Here is a 14415-nt window from a genome sequence, read left to right as displayed (position 1 = left end):
CACAGTCTTTCACATTCATGTGAAAAATACTGAAATTGGCTTGTCTTTTTAAGCTAAATGAACATACAGTTAAGTATACTGTTGGATTTTAGATATTTTTATTAGTGTATGCAATTTTGTTTTTCTCGGCTGTGCTCTTGAATTTTCCTTTGTGAAGCAAAGTTATAAGCAAACTATTTTTAAGCCTTATAAACCTCTGCCCTTTGCTGCAAAAGAATTGCACAAATGAGTAAATTTCAGAACTGGCACTCAGATTAACTAAGTGAACCTGGTACAAAATGGAATATTCTGAGCTCAGGGAATTTATTCTCACCAGCAGAATTGAATGGAGCTCATAGTTCTTCCCATATAAAAATCTACTAATAAACACCATGTTTCCTGCATTTGGTAGTGATGATAGAAGAAGAAGATGGTCAGTTTACCAGGGAATCCTGATTTATCTCCTGTCCTTTTCTGAGTTTTATACATTATAATAAACTCTGGTTATATATCTTTACGAAATTGTGTTAAAAATAACTCCATCTCCCTTCCATATTCATTCACTCTAGGCGAAGGTCTATCTGTCTGTGTGTCCATCCATCCATCCATCCATCCATCCATCCATCCATCCATCCATCCATCCATCCATCTATCTATCTATCTATCTATCTATCTATCTATCTATCTATCTAATGTAGATAGCTGCTTAGCTCAATCCTTGTGACTCTGGGAAGCTCACACTAGCACACATAAAAACAGGAAATAATTAAACAACATTACAGGATAAAGCCAAGGCCCTAAAACCTAAAAATCAAAGCACCATTCTGTGTCAAACTCTACTGACAATCTGGCCCCATCACCACCTCTTCAAGGTTTTTCAGGATTGGGGTTTTCTGGATCTTCAGGAGGATACAATTTTCTTGGATAATTGTCATGCAAAGGCACTTTTCCCACTGGATGTCACCTTTTACACAAAGGGAGCCATAGCTACAGTAGCATACCTGCCCTGATACACCTGATAGACAATTTCAAAAGAAGTAAATAGGTACACTGAAGTACCTTAACACTGCCAGTGGTGCTGTATTCTGAACCAACTGAAGTTTTTGAAGGTCAGCCCCATGAAGAAAGCATTGCAAAAGACCAGCCAGCAAGTCACTAAGGCATGAGTGACCATGAACATTGCCTTCCAGACTAGGAATGGATGCAATTGGTGCACAAGGTAGATTGTTGCAAATGTTCCTGGCCACAGCTGCCATCTGTACCTCAAACAGAAACTGCAAGTCCAGAAGGACGCACAGATTGCATACCCATTTTACCTGGAAGAAAATTGCCTCCTCAAGAGTTAATGATGGAAAACATCTAGACGCAGGAAGCCTTAAAACCCACAACCACATAGACCTGTGATGGCAAACCTATGGCACACCTGCCACAGGTTGCACAAGGAGCTATTTGTGTGGACATGCGAGCCATCACCCTAGGTAGCTCCACTGCACATGTGCACGAGCCTCCCACTGGCCAGCTGATTTTCAGGTCTCTGCCATGTATGCAGTAAACACGCATGCATGGCCATGCCGCCCCTCCCCTCCCAGGATTCTCCACGCAGCCCATTTTGAATGCCAGGTAAGTACAGGGCTCATGTGGAGGTTCTGGGAGGGCAAAAAATGGGCCAACCAGAAGTCCGGAAACAGGCCATTTCCGGCCTCTGGAGGGCCAGGGAAGGCCGTTTTCACCTTCCTGGAGATTCCAGGAAAGCCTCCGGAGCCGGTGGACGGCAAAAAACAGGTCTCCTGGAAGTACCGGAAGTCTGGAAACAGGTCATTTCCGACCTCTGAAGGCTTCATGGAGGCAGGGCGTGGAGGGGTCGCGCAAGCCTGCGTGGAGGGGTGGGGGAGCACAGGGGTCGTGAAGCCAGCGCAGGAGGGCGGGGCAATGCAGGGGGGTTGTGCATGCATACACAGGGGGTGGGAAGTGTGTGGGGGGCATTGCATCATAGGTGTGGGCACATGCGCGCTATTGCGTGCGCGCACACATTTTTGGCACCCAAGGAAAAAAAGGTTAGACATCACTGGTGTAGGGTCTCCTGCTTGGGTGGGAGGTTGGACTAGAAGACCTACAAGGTCCCTTCCATTCCAATTCTGTTAATTTGTTAAAACTGTTAATTTCCTTGGCTATAATGTAGAAGTAGATTGCCGTGGATTTGTTCCTGAATGGTTTTTCAACTTTCAACTTGCAACTACTCTACAGATTTGCAATTCCCTGGATGTCTACACATCTGATTCAGCTTAGCTTCCCAGTTCAGACAAGGCAGTCCAGGACTGCCACCATCTCCAATCTCCTCCACCAAATGCAGGAATGAGAGCAGCATTGTTCAGTTTTTCTTTTTCTCTTTGTTATAGAGACTATGTGTTTGTGTTCATTATGTTTCAAGTTAACTTAGTTTTGTTTGTGTTGGTTTCCATGCTACAGATAAAGAGAGATTCTTGATGACCTGGAAAGAGAGAACTTCATCTCTGGCTACCACACATAGGAAAGGAGGAATCTCAAGGAATAGGCATTTTATTCCAGTTATTCTCAATATTAGGTCCGGATATTATTCTGTCATTTCCAGTCAGAATGAGCAATTGTCAGTGGTCATGGCAGCCATCAGATGATTTATGATTGGAAGCCATCATGTTTCCTCTTTTTAGGTTTTTCAATTTTGGAAGGGGCAGTTCAATCCATGTTCGTAGAAGGGAGATTTCCTTTAGTGGAATTGTTTAGTGATATAGCTAATCCAGGTAATGCACATTTAGCAGTCACAATTGGGACTATCCTCTGGATCATTAAATGAAGCAGTCACTAAATGAAACAGCAACTGTGCCTATGATCTTGCTTCATCTTTCATTTGTTTGCAGACCTGCAAAAGTCATACATATGAGGATTGATCACAAAGTTACTTTTTCATCACTATTGTCACCAAGAACAGTAGCTGCATGAGGCAGTCACTAAAGAGGACTACCTATACCTCTTTAACCAGTAATAACATTACATCCAAGTGATCTTGTTTCAGATATTGCATTAAGATCTATTTTCCATGTTTCTTTCTCTCTCTCTCTGAAAATAGGTGTAAGGAGAAGCAAGTACCTGAAGTTCAAATACAAACAATAGCACAAGTGGTATATATACAGTTCTCATTTTAGTGCATCAGTATTACTTTATAGTATAAATAATCCTCAATTTATGACTACAACTGGGACCAAATTTTCTGTTGCTAAGCAAGAGAGTTATTAAGTGAATCATGCCCAATTTTATGACTTTTTTTGCTACATTTTTTAAGCAAATCACTCACGCAGTTGGTAGGTGATCATGCAGTCGTTAAGCAAATGCAGCTTTCCCCATTGGCTCTGCATGTTGGAAACCAGCTAGGAAAGTTGCAAATGGTAATCAGATGGCCCCAGGAGTTGTAAATATATACTGGTTGCCAAGCACCCACATTTTGATCACATAACTGGGAATGGTACAACAGTTGTAAGCATGAGATTTGTAAATCACTTTTTCTGTGCTGTTGTAACTTGGAATGGTTACTAAACAAATGGTTATAAATCGAGGACTACCTGTTTGCTTTATGTAGGATTTATATTCAGGTTTTGGAGATAGTGGGCAACTGCTTTTCATATCTCCTATTGCTGGCCAAATTCCTGGCCCCATATCTTACATAAACCTTAAATAGGACTCTTATGCAGACCTTATATCATTTTGAACCTTGCATCTGTTGTGTGGGGAATGAGTTGAATTAAGAAATTCCTTTCTTTTTGCTTCAATTGCGATTTCTCCATTTCTCTCATTTGAATAGAAGTGATCCCTTGAATGCATTCTTGGACTTGCCTTCAATATTTTCTCTTATTTTATATAACCAAAAGTGGGTGGGTTTTTTTTTTTTGGCATCATCTAGCAGTAGAAAGGTCATAAAATGGGGGCAAAACTCACTTAACAACTGTCTTGCTTAGCAACAGAACTTTTTGGCTCAAAGGTCTACTTACACTACAAATCAAGGATTCAACAAGAGGAATCTGGTTGCTTAATTACTCGAACAGATAGAAGCTGGGGGATACTCTTGCAATAGTATCTCTAAGTATTTTTTTTCCAGATTCTTCCATAAAAGCAAATGACTTTACTTTTCTCCCTGGAGGAAAATGAAAAAGCCACAGCAATTTGAGAAAGCCATTATGGTAGCACTAACACTGCTCTCTGCCCTGGATACTAGATAAACTCATTGGCAAGGATCTCGGGCATGTTAAATACTTACAGTATCTTGTGTATCTATGTGTACAGAACACATAACATTTACACTTATATGCCACCCCATAGTGCTCTACAGTACTTTCTGGATGGCTCACAATGTAAGCATTATTTGCATATTGCCCCCAACAATCTGGATCCTTATTTTACCGACCTCAGGAGGATGGAAGCGTCTTCATAAAAAGCCTCTTTAAGATACTTGCACTATATAAACTTCAGGTACATTCATCCACCTATCATACCGATGATCACTTTTACGAGGAAGTAATGATTAATCCTGTTGACTTTGCAGCTTTTTGCTCCTAGAGGAGGAGGAGAAGGGCAGGGATGACTGGCAACGCAAAAAGGAAGTGGGTGTGGCAGAGAGAGCCCTGCTATCAAGACGACGGTTCAGAAGTCATAAACTATGGACAGCTCCTGCTGAACTGGAGTTGTCGGTCATTTCTCTTGCCTTCCATCCAGGCTGGGACAGTGAAGAATCTCTGAGATAGAATCTCAGAATCTCCTTCCTTATCAGGGTGAGTCTGCCCCTGCCTTGGGATTTCTTTTACAGAGTATAGCTCCTTTGCTTCTCAGGAATCTTTACTTCCAAGCTCATCCCTTTGCAGCTAGATCAGATTTTTTTCACAGTCAGGCCCAAAACACCCCTCCTCTCATTTTTTTAAACCTCTGTTACATAGGAAATCTACATCCTTGAAATGTTGTTGTTTGTTTTCTAGTCAGACATACTCTCTGTGTTATTACAACCCTCTCCCTGTAAAGGAGACAGCTTTTGTCTGAAGGAAATCCTTGTGTAAAGTTTGTCTAGTTTCTGCTTTTGTTAGGAAGAGTTAAAAGCTTATTCTCTCTCTTCCTCCCTCCTTAATACTTCCTGGGGTGATGCCAAAAAGCATAAATGGAGAGGCAGATGTGTGTGTGTTTGTGTGTTATTATTTATATATAGTCAAGGACATGCTAATTAAAAAAGAAAGCACGAGGAGAAAGCAATCTGCTTCTGGAGCTTGATCGTACCTAATTTCTTAATAAAGGAGGTGTGGAGATCAAGTGTACAGTGGTGGCAACCACAATTCTGGTTTCAGTGTTAAATACATAGTAGGCACAGATTCTGATTAGTCGGCAATGCAGAAAAAGATTTTTTTTTTCTCTTTCTTACTGATGTAACCTTTTAGGACAATGGTTTCTTAGCTGAGCAAGTTACGGTTAGATGACATGGTTTCCCAATGGTTGAATAATATGCAGAGGGCCATCTATTTAGAAGGATGCAGCCTCTGGATGAGAGAAAAGATGGAGATCAGGGCATGTCCAGTGTGATTAGCCATAAGTTGGTGGCAAAAAAGAAACATGTGAATATGGGCTATGCAGGCAGAGGAAAAGGCTGAAGTCTGTGGGCAGCAGCATCAACAATCTCAAGTAACTCACAGCTCATCAAAAGACAATATTTTCCTCAGAGCAGGTGAGAGGTTGCATAAACGATATGCCTATGTTCTTTCAATGCATGGTTGGAACCAATTTTCTGAGATGTATGACAGAAATCTTGCGGTGGATTAGCCAAATTGCTAAACCAAGTCAGAATTCTGGTTTTTAAAATGCTGAACCTGAAGCTTAGAGGGAGTTCTCTGCTGAGAAATAATGTACAAATAGTGGAAGCGAATAATGCTAGTAGAGGTATGCTTGTCTACCAATATAGCCTTTTATTCATATTCAAGAAATTATTTATTTGGGGTTAACGGGTTGACCTAGCTAGAATTGTTGTTCTGCAATGACTGTTTTCATTCATAAATACTCAAAGCATATTATTTTGGAAATAATATTTCCCAGAATGTGTTTTCAATAGCTGCAGTGAATGTTAGAATCTGTAAATAAAGCAGTTGTAAATAAAGCTATGATGGTCTGTAAGTGAGAAATTCCAACATGAAAAACTATTTCCTTTCCCCCTTTCCCCTTTCCCCTTTCCCCCTTCCCCCTTCCCCCTTTCCCCCCTTCCCCCCTTCCCCTCTCCTCTCCTCTCCTCTCCTCTCCTCTCCTCTCCTCTCCTCTCCTTTCCTCGATCCTGAGGCAGCAGTATATTCTTAATACATGTTTATGTGTATTCTTTTCCTTTAGTCAATTTAATTTTTTCTTCTTAAAGGAACTGAAAGTAAAACAATCAAGGGTTAGTGATAGTTCAGTTTTGTGACAAGAATGTTTTGCCAATACACAAGGTGAGCCTAAGCAAAGGGAAACTAGCATATGAGGACAAGTATTACTTCCTTATATCAGAGAGAAAAAGAGATTGTTATTTCTGCCTCTTTCAGCTAAATGACTAGGACAATGAACTTGCCATTTCTCTCCACTCCCGGCCATTCATCTTTCTCTTGCTCAGAAGTAGAACAATAAAGTGTCTTCCTGAAGTTTGGCAGTTGTTCACCACTTGTAGGCATTTGTATTACCTCTTTTGTATTACCTAATTCAGCAAAGCCAACAATAATTAACTATGTTAATGGCTTCAGTCTGTAATGTTTAGCCTAAAGAGCCCTTTAATCATAAGGATATAAGAACATGATTGAGCTTTGCCTGTACTGGAGAACTTTGACTTGTTCATTCCCATTATCACCCATCAGATTTAAGAAGACTAATTATGTTCACGCTGCATACATGCTTTCTCCAAAAGTAAGCATGAGGCACTTCTTTGTTTCTGTGAGAATGACCTCCCTCTTAGGGTGGAATGCCGTGGCTTTCAGGAAGCGAAGCCAAGATTATACAGGTAATCCTCGACTTACGACCACAACTGAGCCCAAGGTTTCTATTGCTAAATGAAACATTTGTTAAGCGAATTTTATTTGTTTGTTTGTTTGTTTTATTTTATTTTATTTTAGGAAATTTATATTGCCGCCTATTCGCACATGGCGACTCAAGCCGGATTACAGAAATATAAATACCTCATATATAAAACAATAAAACGAATAAAAGAGAATAATCATATAATAAATTAATATAATAAAATAACGCCATGCCCCGTCAACAACACATCACACAAGCCCTTTAATGGACTCCATCCCGCTCTGCATTCCACAGGCCTGCTGGCACAACCAGGTGTTCAGCACCTTCCGGAAGAGTGTTAGAGTGGGGGCCATTCTAATCTCTGGGGGAATGATGTTCTAGAGACAAGAAGCCACATGGAGAAGGCCCTTTTTCTGGGTCCCACCAGGTGTATTTCCCTAGGGGATGGGACCCGCAACATTCCTTGCCTTCCCACTCTGGTGGGTCAGGTAGATGTGACCGGCAAAAGACGGTCCCTCAGATAACGTGGTCCCAAGCCATGAAGGGCTTTAAAGGTGACAACCAACACCTTGAATTGTACCCGGAAGCAAATCGGCAACTATTTTACCCCATTTTACAACCTTTCTTGCCACAGTCGATAAGTGAATCACTACAGTTGATAAGTTAGTAACCTGGTTGTTAAGTGAATCTGGTTTCCCCATTGACTTTGCTTGTCAGAAGGTCACAAAAGGGCAAGGCATTGCAACAGCCATAAATATGAATCAGTTGCCAAGCACCTGAATTTTGATCACGCGACCACACGGATGCTGTAACGATCATATCAAAAATGGTCATGTCACTTTTTCCAGTGCCGTTCTAACTTGGAATGGTCACTAAATGAACTGTTGTAAGTCGAGGGCTACCTGTACTCCATCTCCATCTCTCTTTCCTGTCCAGTGAGCTGTTGTCCATCCTTCCTCTGATTCTGACTTAAAGATAGATTCTGGGCTGCAAAAATCTGGACAAAAATTATTAATGTTTTCTACATATCTAGCTGCCCAGAGTTACTCCATGGTAAGATGGGTGGCCAATAAATTATGATAGATAGATAGATAGATAGATAGGTAGATAGATAGATAGATAGATAGATAGATCTAATGGCCATTTGGACTTGCAGATCTTGCAGCCAAGATCTGATAGATCTACCTATTCTCTGTGTAATCTCATGGATGCCAGACATTCACCCTTCCACCAAGAGCTTAAAGCCTACAATATATGTCTGAAGCTGGAGGGTCCATAGCTTGCATCCATGACAAGAGAAAAATAGACCTAAAATAGTTTCTGCTCTGTAAGCTGCTGCATGCTACACAGGTAGTCCTCGACTTATGACCAAAATTTATGTTGTTAAACAAGGCAGTTGTTCAGTGAGTTTTGCCCCATTTTATAACTTTTCTTGCCACAGTTGATAAGTGAACCACTACAGTTTGTTAAGTTAGTAACAAGGTCGTTAAGTGAACCTGACTTCCCCACTGACTTTGCTTGTCAGAAGGTCACAAAAAGTGACCCCTAAGGCACTGCGACCGTCATAAATATGAGCCAGTTACCAAGCGGCCAAATTTTGATCACATGACCATGGGAATACTGAAACGGTTGTGTGAAAAATGGACATAAGTCACTTTTCTCAGTGCCATTGTAACTTTCAACAGTCACCAAATGAACAGTTTTAAGTTGAGGGCTACTTGTACTGTAAGTTGCACAAGGGATTTCTTGCAAACTAGATAATGACATCCTCTTCCTCCATTCCTGGCTGTTGCCAGGGGAGTAAAGTATTACTTATTGCAGTTGGAGAGTTTATTTAAGCAAACCAGATAAGGTTATTGAAATATCATGGCTATGTGCGAAGTCCAGGATAACCTGACAAATCAAAGGTGAAGGCTGGCAGTTTTATGAAGTGCTATAAAGTAGGTGGTGCTCTAAAAAGATAGCTGGTGGTATGTTGATCTTGGAACACTTGTAAGAATAAGTGCGTTTCTTTTCTTTCTTCTTTTAAAATTTTTCTTTATTCTTAAATGTTTTTTTTTTACTTTGTGAATGTTTGCTTTTTTAAAATTTTATATGTTTTTTGGTACATTTTATTTTGTACAAAATTTTATTTTGTAGTCCCTCCCCCCATTTTCCTATTCCCCTCCCCCCCAGCCTTTTCTATTTAAGTTATGTGTTTTTGAAATGTAAAAAGGAAGGAAGGAAGGCAACCATTATGTACAGATAATCAGGTATTTATCACAGATGGGCACTGGTGGGAGTGCTTCTTGCTTACTAGCAAATGGAGATCTCTAGGCTTTCATGCAATTTTTCAGGGGCTTTTTCAACTCAAAGAATCGCAGGCTGTCAAGCTGGGAGAGACCCCTGCCCTCTCCTCCTAGAGCAAAGAGGAAGGTCCTATGTTGGTGGGGCTGTTGGTGGGGCTGCTGGGTAGGGCTCCTGAAGTTCAGCAGTTCTCCACCCATGTGAAAAGAGTGGCCAGTCATTGGCCAGATGCCAATCTTCCCCAACTTGCCCTCTCCTGATGCATTAGGATTATAGCTCTCAGAAAGAAAAAGGGAGGTCAACTTATTTTTCAAAACACTTGAGGGCAGGACAAGAAACAATGGATGGAAACTAATTAAGGAGAGAAGCCACCTGGAACTAAGGAGACATTTCCTCCCTGATATAAAACAGAATCAAGGCAGAGTTATGCTGAGGTTCTTTCTCATGTAAGTTCTCCTTTCCCAGCATTGAGCTGTTGTTTATTTAATGCTTTTGACATTCTATTCCTCAAGGTTATCTCTATAGTCCTCTGAATAAAAGCAGGTCGAGTCAGTTACCATGATTGAATGATTGATTATGTGCCATCAAGGTTTTTGGTTGTTGGGTTTTTTTTTTTTTGACTCCTAGTGACCTCATAGTTTCTACACGAGGCTGGTCTCCTTGGTGACCATGGCAAAGGCTTCATACTACACTGAAGGAGACAATAATCAACTGCTCCCTTTTTTTTTTTTTTACCAAGAAAACCACAAGGATAGGAAGTTACACTTAAGACTTCAGTAATCTAAATCATGACTAAGAGGCAGTAAAAAGTTGGCTTTTTCTGACTCTCTTTGCTCCCAGGTAATGGTCAGGTTAAGTTTTGTAGCCCAGCGTCGATAGCTTTCAAGTGAAATGCAACAATTAGTCCTTGACTTACAACCACTCATTTAGGGACCGAAGTTACAACGGCACTGAGGAAAGTGACTTATGACTGTTTTTCATACGACCATTGCTGCAGCATCCCAATGCTCACGTGGTCAAAATTTGGGAGCTGGGCAACTGGCAAGTATTTAAGGATGGTTGTAATGTCCCTAGGGTCACTGTGACCTTTTGACAAGCAAAATCAATGGAGAAGCCAGATTCATTGAAGAATTATGGTAAGAAAACTTGTAAAATGGGGCAAAACTCACGTAACAACTGTCTTGCTTAATAACAGACATTTTGAGCTCAGCTGTGGTCGTAAGTCAAGGATTACCTATATTTTGTTGTAGGGCCAAAACATATTGTTAAATATGCACTTGATGTATAATAACCTTCTTGTTTTGCACACACATATACTACTGATATCCTGTTGAACATCCTGGTATTTGCTTGTGATAGAGGCACCAAATTGTGTAAGTGTATTGTCTGAGCTTTTTTACTGGAAAGGTGATTCAAAACTATTGTTAGCTACCTCACAACAAAATCCTTCTTTTAAACACAGCATATTCCCCTTTCCTTATTACAGGTTTGTCCCCTTCCTTGTCAGTTTAGCTGAAGCTAAATTTTTGCCACATCTACCGTACTTTGTGTTACAACAATTTGGCAAAGGCGCCCAAAAAGTCTAGTCATTTCAGAGAAGAGCAAGTGAGATAAGAAATAGTTTGGCATCCAAAAGACAGGGGAAATTTGCAGAAGAAGAGGAAGGAGTTAACTTTCCTCCAGAAGAGAAATCTCTAGAGCCTCGTTGTTTTTTTTGTTTTGTTAACATTGAGACACAGCAAGTTTAGCTTGAATTAAAGGAAAAGGAATTACTGGCCTAATTTCCTATCTGTAAGAATATGCATGAAATGGGATAAGTTGTCAGAGGAAATTGGAAGATATATTGTAAATAGGGTGAACAAAAGAACTTGGAAAGGAAGCCTAGCAGCCAATCCTCATATAAAGAATTGTCTCTCTGTCTCCATGCCTCACTGTCATTTTCTGATAGCCTCCCTCAATTTATTCTCTTTTGAATTAGTTATAATTTGCATATAATCCAAGTGTCAAACACAACTGAATGGATAACCTCATCATTACATGTAATGGCAAAGGGGTTTTTGGGTAAGTGGAATGTGAAAAGAGAGCTCCCTTGCTTATTCAAAGGAATTTCTACAGGATGAAAAACTAATATCTAGATAGGTTTTTGGTGGATTTTCCTCTATACAATATTTGTTTATATACACAGATAGTCCTCGACTTACAATCATAATTGAGCCCACAATTTTGGTTGTAAGTGTGCAGGTTAAGCGGGTCACCACATGACCTTGACTGATTTTATGATTTTTTAAAATGTGATTGCAATGGATGCTAAGTGAACCAGTGGTGGGTTCGACCTGGTTCCGCCTGGTTCCACCGAGCCGGTAGTGGTGACAATATGATATCACCGAACCGGTTCTCCCCCCCCTGCCCCACCCACTTCCCCACCCACCCCCGCGTTATTCTTACCTATTATTTGGCCCCACCCCCAATCTATTGCTGCCTCCTGAGTCCCAGCTGATGGCTAGAGGGAAAAAAAACTCTTGTTTAAACTCTTGCCGCGGGGCTTCAAAGGGCTGCCCTACAGCTGATCAGTGTTAAAAGAAAACAAATGAGTAGACCGGTGCCTGCAAAAATACATGAGTAGATCAGTGCCTGAAAAAATAAATGGGTAGATCGGTACAGCTCTGCAAGCAGTTAAAAGCCTGGTAGACCAGTACCTCTGCTAAATCCTAAATAATTGTCACATGACCATCAAGCCACGCCCACAAAATAAGCCACACCCACAGAACCAGTTGTAAAAAATTTTAGAACCCACCCCTGAAGTGAACCCATTGTGCAATGGGAAGTAAATGCCAGTTTCTGGCAACAAATGTTGTAAATCACGATCACACAACTGCGGGATGTTGCAAATGACCATACATGCCGCATGATATGGGGGTGGACAGATGTCAGAACTTCAAAACCAGATTGTAAGTAACTCGGGGAAAGTCCATCATAACTTTGAATGGCTGCTAAGCGATCAGTTGTTAAAGTGAGGATTATCTGTATGTACAAATATTCTGTATGTTCTATATGGGGGTCTTGTAAACCAATTATGGCAGGCAACCTTATGCAAAATGAACAAGCCCATAAAACGAACAAACCACATTGTAGCTTGGTGCAATATATGAATTCTATTAGCATAAGGTAGCTAAAAGTAGAACCTTATATCATATAATTATGTTCTATAAATGGCTCTAACCATTTCAATTTTTAGTAAGTGATCTTTTATATCAAGGTCAAATGGAATTTGTTCGGATTCTAACATTCAACAATTCTGCCCTCTTGCCTCTAAAACGTCATGCTTAATTTGAAATTTGCTTCCCAGTCAGTATTTAAAAAGACTCTTAAGCTTGGCTGATGAATCTTGAGGTAATAATGTTACAATGGAATTATACGCATATCTCATAATTAATTTTTTACAGTCGGCATTTGAAAACAAGATTGTTGAATCATATCCTTGAATTTATTTACTTGCTCAAATCCTCCTTCCAGTTTGTTTTGGTTTTATTTCACGTTTAAGCAGCACAACAATCTCTAACCAGGCAACCTGGTGGCTGGCTGTAAATTTCTGGAATGTACACTGTCAATACACATAGAGGACATTCTGTTGGCAGTCTTTATATGAAATATTAATTTGTGTGATCATAGGCCCACCCACTAAGCCTGTCTAATATAATGTGCATGAGAAGGCTGCAATGAAAAGGTATTTCAGCTGTGTATTTTTTTCCTTCCAGCTGGCAGGTGTCTAGACATACAATTTTTAGAAAAATTATAATTTCAAGAATTTATTAAAAAATTGGGTGTCTTTCTGTTTGGATCTGTGGTACTGGCAGTTGCAGTCTGCATTTGCGTATGCGTGTATATTTTTTCCCTTAGGATGCTGACTAAGGGTGAAATGGGAGAGCAGGGAGCCAAGGCAGACATTTTCCTGGCATGGCTTCACCATCCTTATGCAATCTCACTTAGCAAAGCATTTAGCCCTTGTCTAAGTTGAGTCAGTGGTTATTTACTCAAGAGAAGATTCAGCAAGAAAGTACGATAAAGCTCTGTCAGCAGCACTAATCGACTGGTCCCTCTTAACACGGTCATTAGAGCGGCCATAAAAGATCTTTATCACCAGAAAACAGATTGGATACTGCCATTTCCCAGTGGTAGTTTGTGCAATTCCTAGGTGAAAAAAGCCCATCCCTTTATCTGCTGAAGAACCTATTTGGTAGACCTCAGAATATGGGTTGGTGCAAGGGTGAAATCTACTTACTTTTCCTACCGGTTCGGAAGTGCATGCATGCATGCAGACTCTCTGCGCATGTGCAAATGATGACCGGGTGGGTGGGCGGAGCCTCAAGCTGCTGTCGCTACCAGTTCTCTGAACCACCCGCCACCATCGCTACTGGTTCGGCTGAACCAGTCTGAACCAATAGCATTTCACCCCTGGGTTGGTGATACTGAATATTACAGAGAGCAGAATCAGTGCAGGAGCTGGATTAGCTGAGCGGGAAGGTATTGCTTTTGAATTATTGCAGAATCCTTCTGGTCTGTGGCTTCCATCTAATAAAGCAGGGGAGAAATGTGATTGCTCAAGACTTTTTGAGGAGTGGTTCATAGCAGCGATGGCATTTTGGTTCTTTCAAAAGAACCAAAAGTAGAGGAAAGTAAGGATTTACACTTAGGCAGAAAAAACCAAATGTATAAGGACAGATTAGGTGAAATCTGGCTCAAAAGCAATAACTGTGAAAGGGGTATTGGCAGTGGTGGGTTGCCTCGGTTCGCACCAATTCGCAAGAACCGGTAGTAAAAATTTGTAGTAGTTCGGAGAACCGGTAATAACATTGGCTGGCCACGCCCCCGAACTGGTCCCCGGCCCGGTCACACGCTCGCTTACCCCGCCCACCTCATCAGAGGCTTTTTTTTTTACTTTTAAAAGCATTTTTTCTACAACCTCTTCGGCCGAAAAAATGCTTTTAAAAGTAAAAAAAAAAAGCCTCTGATGATCGGCTCAGCTGGGATCACCAGAGACTTTTAGGAAAAAATGTAGGAAAAAAAATGCCTTTAAAAGCCTCTGCCGATCCCAGCTGAGTTGCCTGATCATCA

This window comes from Pituophis catenifer, unplaced genomic scaffold (assembly GCF_029215685.1).
Source record: "Pituophis catenifer annectens isolate HBS135680 unplaced genomic scaffold, rPitCat1.0.hap2 SCAF_2, whole genome shotgun sequence".
NCBI lineage: Eukaryota > Metazoa > Chordata > Lepidosauria > Squamata > Colubridae > Pituophis > Pituophis catenifer.
This window is presented reverse-complemented; position numbering follows the sequence as displayed.